The 20,430-nt window shown below is 31.3% G+C and overlaps 1 pseudogene; it reads left to right on the top strand.

Moving 5' to 3' along the window:
- Nucleotides 1-1,372: 1,372 nt before the first annotated feature.
- Nucleotides 1,373-18,768, top strand: LOC134283721 (probable thiopurine S-methyltransferase; annotated as a pseudogene).
- The last annotated feature ends 1,662 nt before the right edge of the window (nucleotides 18,769-20,430 follow it).

Below are 20,430 nucleotides of genomic sequence, written 5' to 3'. Positions count from 1 at the left end.
AAATACATGTACATAATAAAGCTTAACAAACTTACTGATCTGTACCAATGCTGATGATGAGTATTATGTACTTCTTGAATACATTTAAGAAAATTCTGATTGATATTTCTAAACTAAATACTCCAATTATTCAGGGTATGAGGACGCTTATTTTCTCCTTGATTCTTTTTGTAAATTCTACATTAAATGACTTAAAATGATAAATGTAGAGGTTAGCCTTAAACAGACTTGTACGGATTAGTATCCCAAACGTCTTTTATTAAATTATGAAAACCTTTTGAATGGAAGTTCTAACGTAATCGTTATTTAATTGTTTTTAAAAGGAAGTTCCTTTTCTAATAAAAATAATTGAAACAAATTGAATAACAAAAAGTAATTTTTGTATGGTTTGATTAATAAATTTATTTTTAAAAACTAAGGAAAGGGGAATTAGTTCAAGGAAGCCTTCGGACAAAGATTATTATATATGTTTCAAAGTATACATATTTTTATTCTGTAGTTTGATTATAGAAAACAAAGCACCTTCAGATAGAAAAAGCTGGGAACAAAGACATAAGAAGGTATGATTATAGCTAACATAATTTTACAATTATATTTCTCGATAATGGAAATGAAAAAGATAGATAAAACTTTTCAACTGAGGGTTAAAATTTAGCAAAAGGAAATTAAGAGGAATCAAGGAAATTTTAAGAAAGCATGAAAATTCAGAACTACGATGACAGTGTGGAATATTGATGTATCTGGAAGAAGGTGGAAAGATATGAAGACAGATAATATACAAAAATATTGATGAATGACTCAGCAAGATTTAGATTCTAATGTTATATTACTGGGGGTGATAATAGGTCATATAATCTCCGCTGTGAAATGTCTTTGCAAGATGTACGTGACAAACGTGATCGATCTACAAACATTTCGTTTTAAAAAATTCTCTTCTGTAAAATTGATATCTCCTGCACAGCCATTTAGAAAAGGCAGGAGAAGGAAATGCCTATTTGAATGACAAGCATATTTAGACTATAAAGCAAATGGTCAGTCGACCAATCGCAATCCATCCCACTCGGTGTTTACAATGAATTACTTATAACGGTATTAATATTAAATTCGACAGAGCAATGGGTTTCATTTTAAGCTGCATGTCCGTAAGGTAGGTGCAGTGTTTTATTTTATGTTAATGTTCACAGTTTTTCTTATATTTTTCTTCATCGAGTTTTGCATAATATTATCTTCACACAGTATAATTCTTATTTTAATCTTAAAAAATCAAGACTTCAGTTTTCTTCCGTATTGAATCTTATATTAAATGGCAATCGAATAACTTAACCGCAATATTCATTCGAGAAGAAAATCTTTCATCTCGCTTTAAACAAATGTAAACACATCACCACGATGTACTATGCACGTTTTTCCTGTATACAAATGCATATATGTATGGAGTATATTCACAGATAGCTCAGACACAAAAAGGATACGACAAGTAAATAAGGAGGGGACACAAGGAAGATACAACATTGAATAGCTCTGAAGTGAAAGGTCATTCAACGGTAGCGTATTGTTTGCTCTGTCATTAGGCGGATAACGAGGGACGAGATACATTGACGAAATAAACATGAATGGGCAGAAGCAAGGTAAGTGAGTTTTCAAATCTTCCCCATTTATTTTGCTTCTGCATTGCTAGTCAGTAATTAGGACGACGTTTATATTGTTTACGGGAGTGACTCGACAAAAAGGCAGATTAATTGAAAATCCCTTATTCCTTGTTTATTTATGACCATAAGTTTCTATCAGTCCAGTAAGGACCTTAATATCAAGAAAAGGCCATATAAAAGTAAATATTGACAAAGGTTCTTATTGTGTGTGTCGTCAAAGCCGATATGCTGACAGTTGAATTTTCATCCTCATGTATTTTTAATGAGAAAGCGGCATACATAACTTATATTTCTTCTGATTGGGCTTTTTTTTTAATTAATTTTTTTCTTTGGGAACTTTTTTTTGCATAAATGTAGGTCGGTTATATACTGTATATATTTTATGAAGCATTCATATATTACCCATTTTTACAATCAACAATATCTATTTTTAGTACAATTAAACAATTCGAAATGGGTCTCGGATGAATTTCTAATGCATATAGTCAATAAAGTTTTATTTCAAACAAATGAACATTTTCTTATTCAACGTAATGTATTTGAAATGAATACATTTCTATATTGCTGACATATCTGAAGTAAATTATTTTACTTCTCATTCAGGACTTGAACTCGAATTCTTTTACTCAATTGAAGTCATTGAGCACTAAGGCAGTTAAGGAAACAGATTTGACAACACCTTATCTTTGATAGATTTTAATCATTTGTATCAAACATTTACAACAATTGATAATATGTTGCATTTCGTTGGGACTCCTGACGTCTCATTCCATGAGGTGTTCGAAATTGCACTTTCAACATTTTGACCATTACAAGGATTCAAACCTTTGTTTTTATTTTCTGTCTTGTTATAAATCTTTTATTCACCAAACAGTACTGAATTTACAATAAAACAAATCTATCATTTCGTCAAGTTCCACTTGGTAAGTTCAATAATTACAATATGAAAGCAAATGAGCTTTGCACTCACTGTACTATTATAAGTTAAGTTCAAGAAATCAAAAAAGTATTTATATTACAATTAAGTTCTACACTCCCCCTGCCTCTCCTATCACTACTTCAACTGATCAATGCAAATCTAGCGTTCAACAACAATTTTATTATTGCTGTCGATGAACAATCAAAGATAAGCAGAATTATTTTCCTGATTATGGCTTGTTTTGAGCATACAAGTATGTGATATTGCCTAAATGCATTCTAAAAATTCAAATTTTATTTATTTTGTGTTTTATTCCACAGCTAAGATAAAAGCAACAAATTACTTTCATGTTTTAAAAAACAAGAGTATGAAAATAATATGTGATGTACTGCTTAGAGGTATCACAATTTCTTTAAGGTATATGCTAATAATCTTAATATTCGAATTTTGATTTATATTAGAATTTGAGGTAAACATTATTTTATAAATTGAATCGAGGGTTATTTATAGGAAATGTGATGCTATTTATCATTCATGAGATTTGAAATTCTTTGAAATTTCACAATTATTTGAACGTGACATATACAATGTACCATTTTTTGCAACAAATTATGTAGTTGATTAAAACTAATATTCAATTTCTGTATTATTTACTCGATTCTGAATAATCATTGGTGTTTAACGTCCCAGCTAGGATCTTTTCCATTAGTTTACCACAATCAGTGACAAAATTCGAATTTATGCCAAAGTTGGTGCCATACTAGATTCAATACAAAGAGGATGTCTTTTCAGGTAAGAACCCTTGGGTCATAGCCGGTCCTGTTAAGGTTATTTTTTTATCTAATGAAACATGGAGATAACGAACAGTATTCAAAATCCAAAAATTCATAAAACAATACAAAATGGGAGCAGAGCAAATACGGACCTCCAAAACGTCAGAGGTGGGATTAGGTGCCATGGAGAAGTGAGCATCCCCTACCGACTGGTCACACCCGCCGAGTGTGCTCCTTGTCATGATCGGGAAATAACGGAAAAAACCTGTCGTAAATTAAGTGTATAAATAATGGACTTATAATTAGTATGAAAAACGTCAGTCAGCATTTGACTCAATGATAAACTGTATTTGCTGACAAGGTCATTGTATCGACCAAAGAACTTACGAAATGATGACTTCAAACGAGACTGCTGATCTTCTCGTAAGAAATCTGTACAAAAACCCTTTACAATTAAATAAATACATGATAAGGAAGCTATAAATACTGCTTCCCTAAGGGTTAGTGGGGAAGAATTATGTCATTCTGTATGTCAATATTCATCAAAATATTAAAATATTATTCTTTATATTAAAATTAAGCATAGTATTTGTGCAAAGAGAGTTATGAAAAACAGAGAAAGGTAAAGGCAATATACAGTGGACGATCTTTAAAACCCTAAAGTAAATCAAATATCTGAACAGGGCTTAAAATGAATTTCAGAGGTGGATATCTGTCGACTTACAACACCCACCCAGCCTGAGCCAATGTTTTGATCAACTAGGCGAGGTTTTCCGGAGTCAGATTTAGTATAAAAACAAAAGCATAATAATTGGTGTGAAATATTTCAGTCAAAATATACGACCCTATGATGAAACATATAAAGATAACGAACAGTATTCAGGATCAAAAGTCCATAAAACAATACAAAATAGGAGCAAACACGGACCTCAAAAACATCAGAGGTGGGATCCGGTTCCATGGAGGAGTGAGCATCTCCTGCCGACCGGTCACACCCGCCATGAACTCCATGTCATGTAACTCGATGATAAAAACAACCATAGAATTAACGGAATGCTGACTCTCTGAGAGTGAAATCTTTATTGCGTCAACTTAGTTAAAAAATTGTTGTACTTAGAACATGCGCTTGAGTATCGAAAAATTTTGAAAACTTTAACACAATGGGCAGTTGACAGCGGAATGTTACTGCATTAATTAAGAAAAACTGAAATCTATTTTGTGATACAATTCAATATTGTTACTTGGTCCTTTTTTCAGACTCTTGCGTGTCTAAAATGTCGAGTTAATTGGGATATATCGAGTAGACATAGACAGATAGATAACACTTCGTCGATGTATCTGAATGTCGAGATGAAGGTCATAGCATAAATTTTGCAAATTTTTAAAATACAAATTTAAAAAAGCTTTCTTTCCATAAAATATCTTTCTCAAGATAACCAGTTTCAAAATTTTAATTTATTTATTACAGCCTTTGATAAAAAAAACAACAAAACAATCAACAGTTGCAAATGATCACATTAATCAATTATAGATATGAAAAATTTCATCACAGTGTTAAAGCCTAAAATAAATGATAAATTAAAAACATAAAGAGCTTTATATATCAGTAAACTTAAGAAAAACATAAATAACAGTAGAATAAAACAACTAGAAAACAATCAAACTGATTAACAATAAAGCAAAAATAAAAGGCATTTTGGCCATCTTTTATAGGCAATTGATGTCAAAATGATGCTGTGTTCCAATTTTTTTAAAAACCCTCTCAAACAAAGATAATGCAGGTAAAATTAAATGTTTAACAAAATTACATGTGTACCATCAGTAAACCCCAACAAATGACATGTATTAACTACTTTTTATTATGTACAACTTTGGTCGTACTGTGCAACATTCTGTGAAATGATTAAAATTCGTGGATCTTATTTTCATGAGTGCGTAATTTCGTACATTTAACAACAGTATCTCTTCAAAAGAAACAATGCCTTTAATAATTCGTGGAGGATGTAAAATCACGGATAAAGGCTACCAGCGAATTCCACGAATTCAAAATTCAAGAACAGACTTTGCTGACAATATAAAATGGCTTCTTCAATAATATGAACTTGTAAATTTGAATACGTCTTGTGTTTGGCCATTTACAAAATCCTGCACACAGTTAAACTGAGGTTGACACACTGTTTGAAAAAGATGTTGGGGTTAATCATTAACAATATTTATAAAGTCTTTGGAGACGTGGTTTTCCAAGCAGAAATTGTTCAGAAACCTTTAAAACCCTTTTGTCATATTTTCAATTCAAACACTTCTATATATCGATGGCATTTTATCAATAAACAATAGATATCCTTTATTATTGTGCTAAATCAATATATTTTCATGAACTAGCCTAGAAATTAAAGACACCACGGTGTCTGTCAAATGTACCACATACTTTGATATTTTACTGTTTATGTGTATTAACTACCATATAACAACCTAACTACACGTATATGACTTCAAGTTTTCCATCAACAGCTTCCTTTTTATGTAAGAATATTCCACAATCACCTGCAATTGATTCGATATTCAAGAACATGCTCTGAATCAATTTTCAAACAGACAGGTTACTGTCAATGTAATTGGTGTTACAGGGTTTTCCGCAATATTGTTGAAAGTTAGAATTTTGCTATTTCTATGTTCGTTTAGATATACTGATCTGCAAATGCAATCAATTGCATGTCATATTTTGATTGCTTCCATCACTTTGAAGTCAAATTTGATCAAGGATTACTTCCCTTACTTTTTTCAATATATGGATGGGATCGGACGGCAGGGGATGTTAATTCCTCCTAGGTACCTGTTCTCACCTTTGGTGTTTCCAGGTGTTCTTGTTTTTGCCCTGATATAGATTCTTATTCTGCACTGGGTTTGTGAGATTGGTGAGTGCTTATTATCGATAGTTTTTAGATGTAGCTATTTTGAGGGTTTTGGAGGATAACCTTACCTGAGAGGTCAACCAAACCCAACTTTTGACACCTGGATGATAAATGTCGTAACCCAACTTGTCAGATTATTTTCTTAAGCTTAATCCATTATTGTTTTGGCAAAATGAAATTTTATCTTTTAATGGAATTATCTGAAGAAAACGTGTACTTGGATTATATAAGGATTTGTTTCATACCGAAAAGAAGGGCACGTCCTTTTGAGGACAATTTTGACATTCTTGGAATAAATGAAGACAGGTTAGGTAAAATATTTTTAAACTAAGCAAGAATTTAGTAAAAGAATGTTTAATAATTTTTATTTAATTATTATAGAAATTATTTTGAATATTCATCAAAGAATACTTTATTATCGGTGTTAATAATTTGGAAATATAGTACCTGGGTATGTTACTTTAAGAATCACACGATATCAATGACTTTAAATCTTTTACTTATTATTAATGAATTTTTTTTTTTCAAATGTATCACAACATTGCTTTCCACAAATTGTTTTATACAAAGCCTGATAACCATACTGTAAAGCAATATAACATTCTTGAAGTACTTAATAGAAAAAAAATATATTTCCTGTCAGGATGAAACTTGTAAACGTCTTTATTTGTTTATCATGGATGAATTCATCCAATTTTCCACTTTTTGGATCATTAAGAGAAATAAAGACCATGATATTTTTCCGTCAAAAAATAAATTAAGAAAAGTATACGGAACAGGGAATCACGAAAATACAAGTGCTCTCTTCGAGGGCAAGTTTCAAAAGGTACGAGATTCAAAATTGATTCGAAATTCAATTTGAGATTCAAGATCCAGATTAACCAATCAAATGCGGGTTCAACATTGATTACTTTTAATGTTAAATTATCAATAAATCGTTTGAATATATTTATAACAAATGAGTCATTTGAATAAATTACAATGCAAGAAAGAACTGTTATATATATTAGAAAAAAGTTAAATGATCATTTGATTTTTGATCAGCAAGATATACTTCAATTTATATTATGACTTCTTAAATATTAAATAGAATACATAATCAGGAATATATACATGTATATTTTTGCATTGTCTACTATATATAAAGGATTGTTGACATAAAAATAAAGTTATAAATAGTGACTAAAGATTAACAAAATCCTTGTAGCCTTGATAAATAAAAACCGATTATATTTTAGTCATTGACCATAACGCTATGGTCAGTGAAAAATATAAAACCATAACTTTATAGTTCTGCAACTAATTTAGACTATCTGCTGTTTGATATCAGATAAAATGAATGCTGCATTTATTCTAATTCATATTTGCAATCTGTATTGTATATATAATTGTTAATTAGTTCAAGAAATCAAAGCCTTAGATGAACATAAGTAATTGAAAACTTTATTTTAATGTATTCCCTCTATTAGGAAAACGAGCGCGGTTTTTAATCAAGGCTACATTGCCTTTCAAAGTTTTAAAGTAACATTTTCAGTGTCGGGAAAAATTGGCAGGTGTTGCCGGTAGGGGTGGGGATTTTGTTAATCTGTAGACACTAATTATAACTGGATTATTATGTCAGCAACCCTTTATATACAGTAGACAATGCAAAAATATATATATTCCTGATATATGTATTCTATTTAATATTTAAGAAGTCATAATATGAATTGAAGTATATCTTGCTGATTAAAAATCAAATGATTATTTAACTTTCCTTCTAATATATATAACACTCTTTTTGTCATTGTAATTAATTCAAATGTAGACTCATTTGTTATAAATATATTAAACGATTTATTGATAGATAAAACGTAATAAAGGGAAGTAATCAAATGTTGAACCCGTATTTGATTAGTTAATCTGGATTTTGAATCTCTTGAAACTCGAATTTCGAATCTCGTAAAAAATTTCGAAAAAATCGAATCTCGAATAGCCTTTTGATCGGTTAATTGGATCTTGAATCTGAAACTCGAATTTCGAATCTCGAATTTTGAATCTCGTATTTCGAAACTTGAATCTCGAATGAGCCTTCTGGGCTTTCGTAGAACAGGGAATCAATTTGTTATCAAAATACAAGTGTTGTTGGGTGCAAATGGTCTGACGAACACTCCCTAAAGATAATTGAAAATTTAAATTCTGTGTGAAATTTATGCTTTTTCATGTGATATGGGATGTAACAGTTTACAGACAGAGCATAATGTATGGCAAACTCTTTAATGCGATACGAAATGAAATAGAATATCCAAGATGCATGCAGTTCCCAGCACTACATATTTAAATGACTCTGTATCATGCTAGAGAAGTTCAATTAAATTGTTGCATTTCATTTAAGGAGTGTAAAAATCAAATAACTTTTCCTTCACAAGAATGTGCGAGAAGTCAGGAAGACACTGCCGTTCAGATAAACCGTTGCTCGACGACATGACACAGCAGTTATGAAAGGGTTTATGTTCCAAAATAAATTTCGTACCCTGTCTGAAGAAATTTTGTTCGTGACTCAGCAAAAGGCTGTTGATTTTATTTTAAAACGTTAATCTTCCTTATAAACAGTGGAGTTCTTAACAGAATGATTACAGAGTTTAAATTCATAAATTTAAGTGGCGGCGTATTAAGTGACAGATCAGCGCTTATTTTTCATTTGTGTATTTTACAAATGTGTTGAGAGACACGTTTTTTCTTTACCCTTTCTCTGACAAAGCTTTTTCACTGCTTAATTTTCTATTACATTGATATTTAAATTGAGATTGATTTAATAAGATTAATAAAAACCAAGCTCTTAAAGAAGCATAAATTCAACTTCGACAGATCAAAGTATTAAAGGGATATCGGTAATTAAGTAAGTCGGTCGCCGATGAATTGTTAAGTTGAATGTTATACAATACATGTAGAAAATTAGAAGAGGAATTTAATTTCATAACTGCACATGTCGAGACATTGGCAATTAACGTCCACCAACGTTTACGTTTAAGATTTAAATCTCCCAAGCTTTTGCACTTTTACGACTTCTAATGATGCGCGAGGTTAACGACAGGATTGCATGTTCCCTTCTTCGAATTCATTGTCAAAAATGTAATGAAGGACGATTTTTTTCAGCGATTCATTTCCCAAAACCTCAATAATTTTTCAATTTGATAACATTATTTCGTAATCTGCCTTATTGCTAAATGTTCCTTGATTTTTATTGGCAGATTGTTAGACCATTATTTTCACAATGAGTTTTTGGCGGGTTTTCCGTTTACCCCATCACAAGAGGAAGGATGTAACGGGTCGACAGGGGGCGCTCTCTCCTCCAGGGCACCTGCTCTTTTAAAGGTCCATGTTTGCTCTGCTCCTAATTAATATTGGCTTCTATGGACTTTTGGGCCTGAGAACTGACCTCAAAATCAGGAAAAAGACTTATACTTTAAGTTAAAATTTCAATCACGTATTGAATGTTAATTGATTATTAAAGTTTCTTCTAATTCTACAGGAAACTACTTTTGTAAAGCAATATTGAAAACTATTTTAATTTTGGTCTGTTTGCTTTCTACAACATTTTAGAATAAAATAAAGAATCTGACTTCAGCTTAAGATGTCTCCTGATCCCGGGGCCTGATCGGAATCTGCATTTTTCATGTCAGAAAATGTATATATAAGGAAATGTTAGTGTGTAAATACAATGCATTTTATTCCACTTTACCTTGTTTGTTTTACTTTTCTCTTAATATATAACTGCCCAGTTAGTAGTTCTTCAACTGATAAAGTGTGACGGTTAGGATAACCAATAGACTGTATAGAAAGAATGACTTTTGAGTTAATTATACAAAAGCCTTGAAATATGGATGAAAATATTCTTAAAATGCATAAAATTTTTATAGACGATGTAATGCCATTACAGCTTTTTATACCCACCCAGGCATGATTTGTTAATCATTTATGAATTTCATGCTATATCAATCAATTTTCCGGCTGAAAAGTGCATCCAAAATCTTATCAGCTTTACGGATCAGAAATGACAAAAGGAAAGCAATCAAAATAAAGAGTTTTTATTGAGTTTCGTAACTCATATATATTGAATAGTGGATAAAAGCTTCAGACATTTTATGTTGTTGAGAGGGACAGAATCTTAAAAACGAAGGCGTGACGGATAGTGACTGCTGGTACAGATGGGGTAGAAACCTCTCAAACTCACGATGAACATGCATTTTTTTTCTTCCAAACCATATAATTACCTAGATTATACACAGTTTATAAATACTATTGGGAAAAATAAACTTACAACCTTGACGGTTACAAATTAGATATTTAAGGACTTTGACAAACTATAATTACGCACAACACGCAAGATATTTTCCTGTTTTAGCTCTAAACCATTTGACCCTTTTCATTGGAGCCAGGTCATTATGGTAAACTTAGGAAAATATTTTGACAATCTCTTAAATGTGTTCATTCACCAGTTTTGGCATTTGTAGATCTTATAAAAAACTAAAATTCATTATTAACAAAAGCTTTTTGTGCCTTTGCCTTTACTTCTCGTACAAATGCCAAAAAATAAAGAACTCTTGGTCAACTGGGCTTCTGTTTTGAAATTGTAACCTTTCTATAATGATATTCTCTTTATAACATAATGAAACTTATCTCTCACATATTAATTTTTTTTTAATTGTCTTTCTTTTTTTACAACAGATCGGCGGATCAACCAGTTTGGTGATTATGAGGATACTAGCAACATGAAGCCAGAAGACTGGGACTTCAGATGGGGGAAATCCCAGACACAGTTTCACATGCCCAAAACACATCCGTATGTTCTATGTTAAAAATATCTCAAGACTAAAACAATGTGCGAGAAATAACTGCTGTTCTTCTTAATTTTACAAATTGAAATCATATACCGGTTTTTAAGCAATTGTTTTCTGATTATTTTCTTTAAGCTATGAAAAATAAAATTTATTTTTCGAATCTCTAATCAATAATTTAATGTAAATCTTTTTAAATAAAATTCCTTAATATAAATATATTACAATACTGCAATAAATATGCTGTCTGACATTCACCATTCTTTTTTTTAGAATGCTCTCAAAACATTATGATAAGCTGACAGGAAAAAAGAACAACGTTCGAATTTTTCTACCACTGTGTGGAAAGGCAGTTGATCTAAAATGGTATAAATTTCTAGTATATGAAAAATACAATGACATTTTAGCAAATAAATGTGATGTGTAGATTTGATTCGTAATCTTGAGGATTAGACTCAAAAAATAATTATTTATGAAATAATAAAAATGATAATAACAAGAGGCCCATGGGCCACATCGCTCACCTGAGCAGCATTGGTGATGCCGTTACCTAGTATGACCCCCCCCCCCCCCCGGGGGGGATTGATTTCAACAATCTAGAATCTAAAAAGGCTTCCACATAAGTTTTCAGCTTTTTTGAGAAGAGGATTTTAATAAAAAAACTGTGGCCCTGCCCAACCCCTGGGGGTCACAATTTTAATAAAAAAATAAGTGTCAGCTTTTCTGGCCCAGTGGTTCTTGAGAAGAAGATTTTTAAATTTTGTTCTTATATATTTCTATGTAAAACTTGGATTCAGGCCTTGAATCTACAGCACTTTGGGAATATAAATATGATCAATTATGGCTTTACTATTCTTCAGAAGATTTTTAAAGAGTTTTCCTATATATTTCTATATAAAACTTTGGATTTTGGCCCTGCCCTACTTCTGAGGGTCATGATTTGAACAAACTTGAATCTACACTACCTGAGGATACTCTTACATAAATATGATCAATTATGACTTTACTATTATTGAGAAGAAGATTTTCAAAGAATTTTCCTATATATTTCTATGTAAAACTTTGGTCAGCCATTGTGGCCCCGCCCTACCCCCGGGGGTCATGATTTGAACAAACTTGAATCTACACTACCTGAGGATGCTTCCTTGTAAGTTTTAGCTTTCCTGGCACAGTGGTTCTGATTTTTAAAGAATTTTCCTATATATTTCTATGTAAAAGTTTGGTCGATTGTGGCCTCGCCCTAGGCAAAGTCTTACCTAAGGTAAGTAAACAGTGGTTCTTGAGAAGAAGATTTTTAAAACATGCCACCAAATTTTTAATAATTCAATTTTTGCTGGCATATGATGTGTTTGTGGCAAATTTGAGTTAGAAGAAGTCGAAAATGTGAAAAGTTTACAGACAGACAGACGGACTACAGACAAAATTTGATCAGAAAAGCTCACTTGAGCCTTCGGCTCAGGTGAGCTAATAAAAAAAAGAATCGAAGAGTGTCGCTTGCAATTTTTGAGTGTGCAGAGAAAGGATGCAAAGAGTTCTTTGATGAACAAGACATATTCTTTTAAATTAAAAGTGATTAAAAATATGCACACGACCAATTTTTTTTTTAATTAAAAGTGATTAAGAATGCACACGTGCTGCGTTGCTTCAATTAAACTTCTGTTTCCTCATGGGGGTCTTGTCTTATTCTTTAGTTAAAATTCTATCATTGATACTTTAAAAGGTCTTTTATAGGTATAATTGATGTTCCTTAAGTGTAAGTAATCTCTTTAAATGTTTGTTACGTATAATGACCCCTCGAAACCAATACTTATTCGAAAAAAAAACGGTTAAACGCATGCCCCCTTTTTCGCAAACAGATGCACAAAAGACCTTTAAAATATATATATTGAGAAAAATAATCCCAAGAACCCCAATATGCTGCAATAAAAATGTTAAGTTTTGCCATTTTTTATCTTTCATTGAATTGTATCGCAAATTGCTTGAATTCAAGGAAAACCCAATTACCCAAAAGTGCGAAAAGTCAGAGATGCCCATTCATCAAGCCAGGCGTTATTATTTTTCTTCGTAATACTTGACCTCTTTTTCCAATCAGATGTTCTTCGTTCAAGACGATAAATATATACTGTAATAGTCTTATTGAAAACAAATTGACTATTAAGGTTTAGAGTTCAAATAAAACGGACCAAAGGCGCATTTGGCTAAACATTTGCATTGATTTACAAGCGGTGTGATTTTAGTAATCTGAAATGACAGAGCACTTTTTAGTTCAAAGACGGGTTTATGTTACCAAAGGCGGCAAAGATCAAGACAATATTTATAAATCTTAATTCAAAATCCGATGAAATACATTATAGACTAAAGCACCGATTGAAACGGACTAACTCGATTCTTCACTGTTGAATTAATTTATAAGGCTGGAGCTGTTCCTTATAATGTAAAAATGTACAACATTTTTATTAATTTAAGTTTTTCATATTTAATAATTCCTTTATCCATTTTCAGTAGTTATGTACATCTATGTATAGATCGATTCGACCTGTTAATAAGAGATAAGAATGACAAAAAAAAAGGAAAAAGAAAAAACTTCATCTATTACAACCAAATCTATACTGAAGACCCAAGTGCTGCAAAATTTTATTTTTCTAAAATCCCAAATTGATATCCAAGGGTCTTTATTAAATGTTTGAAATATTATCTGTGCATTTTTTTTTTAAATTATTTCCATGGCATGGGCAACTATCTTTAAAAATTTTATCACTAAGACTTGGGAAGACTCGTATACACCAAACTTTTATACAGTTTAAAAATGCCTCTAGAGAAAAATAATCTAATGTAGAGAGCTAGGGGACAAAAATAGGAATTTGTAGGTAAATATTGTTTTTATGATAAATGGATTCAGTTGGTCAAACAAATTCCATTTCATTTTTACAAAAATTAGGTTTGCGATGTGAGGAATGGGCCCAATCCTTTAAAGTAGAAAAAATAAATATGAAGAATTATAGGTTTTTGTTTGTCACCAGGGTGGAGGAGTAGACATTTTGAATTAAATATTTTTTATATATATAGAAATGGATTTTTGTAGTTATTACTACTGTGAAGTAACTTTAAGGCTGTTTAAGCAATCTGGAAAGTGTTAGGATAAAATTTGGTTGAAGAAGAAAAATAAGGAAAATGGAACAATACCAAATAGAATACAATTTCGTTGGAAGTAATATAAAAAGTTAGAAAAATCAGTATCTTATTCATGAAATTGAATAGCCATATCTATATTGGATTCCAAAATATAAAAATCTTTACAAACAAAGATACATAGTGGGTTCCATTAAATATTCTACAAAGCTTCTTTCTTTACTCCTCACTAAAATATTAACAGTAGTGAAGGGGAAGCATCAGGAGTACTGTACAACAATACATTCAAAAAGTGATGTAAATTAGATGGAGATACTTAAGAATTCCGAGAAACTTTTGGAAAATTTGAAACAACATAATTTTATCAATATTAACAGCATAAAAACTTGCAACTTTCCAACTTTATATACAATCATTCCCCACGATAGATTAAAGTTCAGACTTTTTTTTATATCATTGACAGCTGCTTTTTCAATAAAAATGGAACTCATAAATAAACTTACCTTGTCATTGGTCATTTGCAAAATAATTTTGTTAAAAACATTCTGACTGTACACAAAAGTACTCTGAAGTTTACATTAAAAAAGATGCTCCATTTCTGGTTGACTATATGTACATGTCTATGATTTTTGGAGACCAGGTCTTCCAACAATCTATTGAAATTCCCATTGGTACCAATTTTCTCATATTTGCAATATTTACTTGAAAAAGACATTAATGGTAATCTAACAGCCAAGCCTTATGCTACTGTAAACGTGATGACTTTCAATATACCTTCATTACCTGCATACGGGGTTTATATTTCAGTTGTTGGTGACAACTATAGCTTGCAAAAGCTTATGCAGCAATATACCTTCATCACCTGCACACGGAGTTTATATCCCTCAGTTGATTCGATACGCAAGAGCAAGCTCTATGTAATAACTATTTCTAAAACTAGATAAATTATTGACCAATAAGTTGATGAAACAAGATCAGCGCTAGCAGTCTCGTTTAAAGTCATCATTTCTTTAAGTTCTATGGTCGAAACAATGACCTTGTCAGCAAATATGATTTATCATCAAGCCAAATGCTGACTGACATTGTTCATAGTTTTACTAATTGTTATGTTATTATTTTCGCACTGAATTGTCAAAGGATTTTTCCGTTATTTTCCGATCATGACAAAGAACACATGGCGGTTGTGACCAGTCGGCAGGGGATGCTCAATCCTCCATGGCACCTGATCTCACCTCTGATGTTTTTGAGGTCCGTGTTTGCTCTGCTCCTATTTCATATTGTTTAATGGACTTTTGAGCTTGTATACTGTGCGTTATCTCGACAGCTCATATATTTCATACAGTAATATGCTGCAAACTACCGGTATACATTTATAAAGAAAATAATAGTTAAATTTTGTTATTCCCCCTTACTGCTATCTTACAGTGGTGTTCTCACACCTATGCGCTTTTACAATGTCGTGACATTTGCGAATTACAAGCCTGAAGAAGGTCGACCCCCAACCAGGCATAATTCAATATATTAAAGATGTTCACAGGGGGCTGCTCTGCTTTATTGGCTGTTGAGAAGTTCAGCAAGGTCACGGTAGGAGACCTACTATTGAGTAGTTCTCCCATTTGAAAATCCTGAGTCAATATTGAAGAGGCATGTATTAAACATTAATGTTATTATTTATTCATTACTGTAGTATCTGTTGAGATGGAGTAGATATTTAAAGTAAATATTGGGTAAAACCCATGAATTTTCTATACCCCATAGTTGAAATTGTTCGTTCCTCTTTAAAAAGACGACATTGTTTAAATCAAAATATGTGTTAGGAATTTCTCTGTTTTCCTCATCCATGTGGTAGGAGGCGACTCATTGCTTCACTTGATTATATTTTAGTAAATACAAAATTCAAAGTGTTTGCAGTAAAATTCAAAGTGAAATTTGGAAACAAATTGTGTTTTCAGACTTTTGCATAGAGTGTGATATCACATAAAGCACTGTAAATGTCCGTATAAATTTCTTTCCAAATCTTAGTTTCTTAGAACCATGACATACTTTTCTCTCTGTGTGTTTTTGCTATATCACCGTTACGAAGTGTTTCTACGTGAATGTCTGATAGAGGCGGGAGAATGATTGCGAACATTGGGTTACTTGATGAATTATAAATGTCAGTATTCTTCCAATGTTAGATATCTACGTACTTAAATTCTTATTTACAGAAAGAAAGGGGGAGTTGATCGAATTTCGATTTTTCCGAAATTCCCCATTTATCATCTTCCTTAATATTATTTCTAACCTTTAATACATTAACAGATATTCTGTGCGGTGTCCGTTGTCATATTTTACCGACAGATGACAAGAAAAAAGATTTCAATAGATTTATTGCAGTCGTATATTTTAAAAGGCTATTAATTTTCTTTAAATACAATTTTTCCTATCATTTACTCTATTGAAATTTTTTCTCGTTTGATTCTTATATAAATATATTTAAAATTAAGGTGTCAATTGCAATGGGAAATAGAAAAGAATATTTTATACCTGCAAACCTGAAAGGAAATGTGCATTTTAATGTACATATATTTTCAACATACAGAATTCAAACAATTTTGGTTAATTAAATAATTTTCTTCGACAAAATTTTCATTAAAAGACTTAAACATTATTTGGGAAAATAAAGGGAAAAATGATTAATCAAACATAATGAACCTATTATTTACTTTTCAGGCCACAGATAACAGAAAAATATCCATATACTGCTGCGATTTCTTCAAAATTTCCAGGTAATATAAGTTCAATTTCGAATATTTAGTCATATATGTATGCTAAAGTCTTTGTTCTCTCAAAACATACAAAAATCTTACAATGTTAAAATAATGCACATTATGCTTTTAAGGGTTACATTTATGCAGTCATATAATAATTTATTTTCTTTGTACATATACATGTACATGTATAATTATTATATGGATACACGTGTCGTTGACGAGCTTTTACCTCTTTCTCAACAAAAAAAACTTTAATAAATATGAAATATTCTTATGAATTCAAATAATTGTTTGCAGTAAAATTCTGGGTCAGTTTGATTGCATTTGGGACAGAGGGAGTTTCGTGGCTATTCCAGTCAGTCAAAGAAAACAGTAAGATCAACGACCTCTTTACTTGTTTTTACATCTAACGGTCCAAATGTTAATTCATTTGGACTCTTATTCGTGATGATAAATTTCTGTTTAAAATTTATCATTTTTCTTAACTTAGGTATAGCAACATTATCACACCCATGATGCACCGCGACACAGTTTACTTAATGGACTCCTTTCTGGTCGATAATACAGTATTTGGAGGTATGTAATGTTCCTGGATTTTAAATGAAATGTTTATATATTCAAAACCATTCATTAACGCATTGTTTATTTTTCAGGACCTCCATTTGATTGTAATGAAGATGATCTGAAAAAGGCTTTTGGTAAGATTTTTTTGTTTAAACTCTTGGATCTTAAAGCGATTTCAAATTCACGTGGTTTTAGATCGTCTGTTTGAAAGGATTTCTATGTAATTAATTATATATTTAAAATAGTCTTAACTTTAAATACATACTTTCAAAAGGACCCCCAAAATATGGTCGAAATACTCCCAACTGCCGTAAAACAATAACTAAATCAATACCATATAAATCTGCGAAAATTCAACTGATCATTGACATCGAGTTAAAATTAAAAGTACATGTATATTGAATATCTTAAAGTCGTATCGCTAGTTATAATGGAATATATACTTTTACTTTCTTTACGATTCTCCTTATAGATATATAGTATTTTATTTATTATTTAAGGAATGAATTTAATAGCTACCCATTTTATACGGTATAAACTGGGTTGGGGCAGATTACGCTTTATAAACCGCGAAGCGGTTTATAAAAAAGCGTAAACTGTTCCAACCCAGTTTATACCGTATAAAATGGGTAGCTATTAAATTCATTGCTTATAATTTAATTTTCATTCATTTGATGTGAGAAAAAAAGATGATTGTTCTAACAAAATGACTTCAATTTGTACAAATTTGAATGTAACGTCAGGCGGATTGATACGTTTTTGACGTAAGTCATTGTGACGTAGGCAACCCATTTTATACAATATAAAGTAAATTTTTTATCCAATCAAATACAGCGTTACAACCAGAATTAAATTATTATGAACTGTGCTTTTGTTCTGTCAGGGTCCCAAACAGATATAAAGAAAATAGACGAGAGAGATGCCTTCGGGAAATGGCAGGAGAGCTGGGGTTTAAAATCGTTCGTAGAGGAATTGTATTTATTGAAGATGAAGTGAAGACTCTTGTGGTATTTTTTAACTATGTACAACGGAAAACAAAACAGCATTTCCGCATCCGTCGGCTCTTGATACGCAATATATAGACATATTGTACATAAAGATTTTCAACAAACAAATTCATTCTTTTATTTATGTCATTTGCATTGCACATTTCTTTGATTATTTAATACCTTATTGTTGTGATTTTTATTGTGATCGATTGTATATATTACCTGCATTGGACTTTGTAAATATTATAAATTATTGTACTTCTTTTAGTTATCAAGCATTTGAAAGACATTTTAAATGGCAGATAACTCTGTAAGAGTTGCTTATCAATTTATTTCCATTTTGGTTTTGAAAAAAAGGTATGGTGGGAAAGATTTAAATATATCATCACTAATTTGCATTTTAACGAGGTTGAATCCTGATATTTTAAGCCTTAAAAATTATAGAAATGATGGTCCAGAATAAAAATTGCTCAAAATCTCAGGACCGAACCTCTTTAAATAGGGAAAGAAATCCACTAACTTATTTCATATCCTTTGAACACCACAAATCTTATTCCTAAACTTGATTTGGCTCTTGCATAAAATGTTAGAAAAGTTACATTATATAAGGATAATGTATTTTGGCCCCTACCTGGGCTCCTCTGTGAATATAAAAATTCTAAAACCTTATTTCACATTTAAAGAATATGTACAGAAATCCGCCAGTCATATTCCAAAAGATGATATGACTACTATGTATAAATAAGAATAATTTAGGAACATGTTTTTCTCTAAATAGAAAAAAAACGTTGTTTTTGGGAGGTGTTATTGGTCTCCAAGAAAAAAATAAAAATACCGAAACATTTTGCATCTACGGGATTCCATCAATCATATTTCAAAAGATTTTTAACTTCTCCTTAAATGTAAGAGGAATACTTAAAGCCAGATTTCTGTTGGGGAAAGGTCGTTGACCGAATTGACTCCCACGATGAAAAAAAAAATCCCAAATCTTACTTGTATTTATTGCACATCTACAAGACAATAAAAACAATATTCCAAAAGAAGATCTAGATGAAACATAAGGCTACATCTTAAAATGTGCAAAACAGAAGCAGAGCAAACACAGACCTCCAGAACATCAGAGCAGAGCAGACACAGACCTCCAGAACATCAGAGCAGAGCAAACACAGACCTCCAGAACATCAGAGCAGAGCAAACACAGACCTCCAGAACATCACAATTGGTCCTACATATAGGTGAGAATAAAAATTATAAAACATAATTGCAATCTATACAACTGGTCTTAGGAATGAAAATAAAAATTATAAAACCTTAATGCACATCTGCAGGATACATCGTATTCCAAACAGAGGAATTGACCATTGCTTAATATACCAGAAGAGTTAGGGGAAAATGTAAAGAAAGTCTTTCATCTTCAATTGAGTGATAATTAAAATTTTGAAACTTCGTAACACAGCTAAAAGATACCATCTATCATATTTCAAAAGATGACAAATTCATTTGCATTACTACTGCTTAAAATGTAGGCAAAATGTACGCTAAAGATGAAGATACTGTAACAGACGAACGGACGTACAGAATAAAAACTACATATCCGAAGTTCTTTAAAATGTGCAGCTATAAAAATATTCCGAGAAAATTTCAAAATGTCAAAGGTAACTTCTCATAAATTGCATATTGCCTGTCCTGTGCATATATAGCCCTTTGGACCTTCTCGGATCTTTTTTTTCTGTAGAAATCCTTTTAATTTCATGCATTGTCTTCGTTTGTAAGTTTCATTATATAAATTGTATTTTAGAAGAACTTGGATTTAATTCTATAAGTGATAATCCAACTTACACCCATACTTCCCTTTATAAGAAAGAAATTCTTCAAAATCATATGTCAGTTTTGAATATTTTTAATATCCAAATGAACCAAAATGA

Source organism: Saccostrea cucullata, unplaced genomic scaffold (assembly GCF_032062105.1).
Source record: "Saccostrea cucullata isolate Sc308-1 unplaced genomic scaffold, CSIRO_AGI_Scuc_v1 ctg451, whole genome shotgun sequence".
In the NCBI taxonomy this organism is placed as follows: Eukaryota; Metazoa; Mollusca; class Bivalvia; order Ostreida; family Ostreidae; genus Saccostrea; species Saccostrea cuccullata.
Note: the sequence above shows the minus strand (reverse complement) of the source record. Positions and strands in the feature narration are given on the sequence as shown.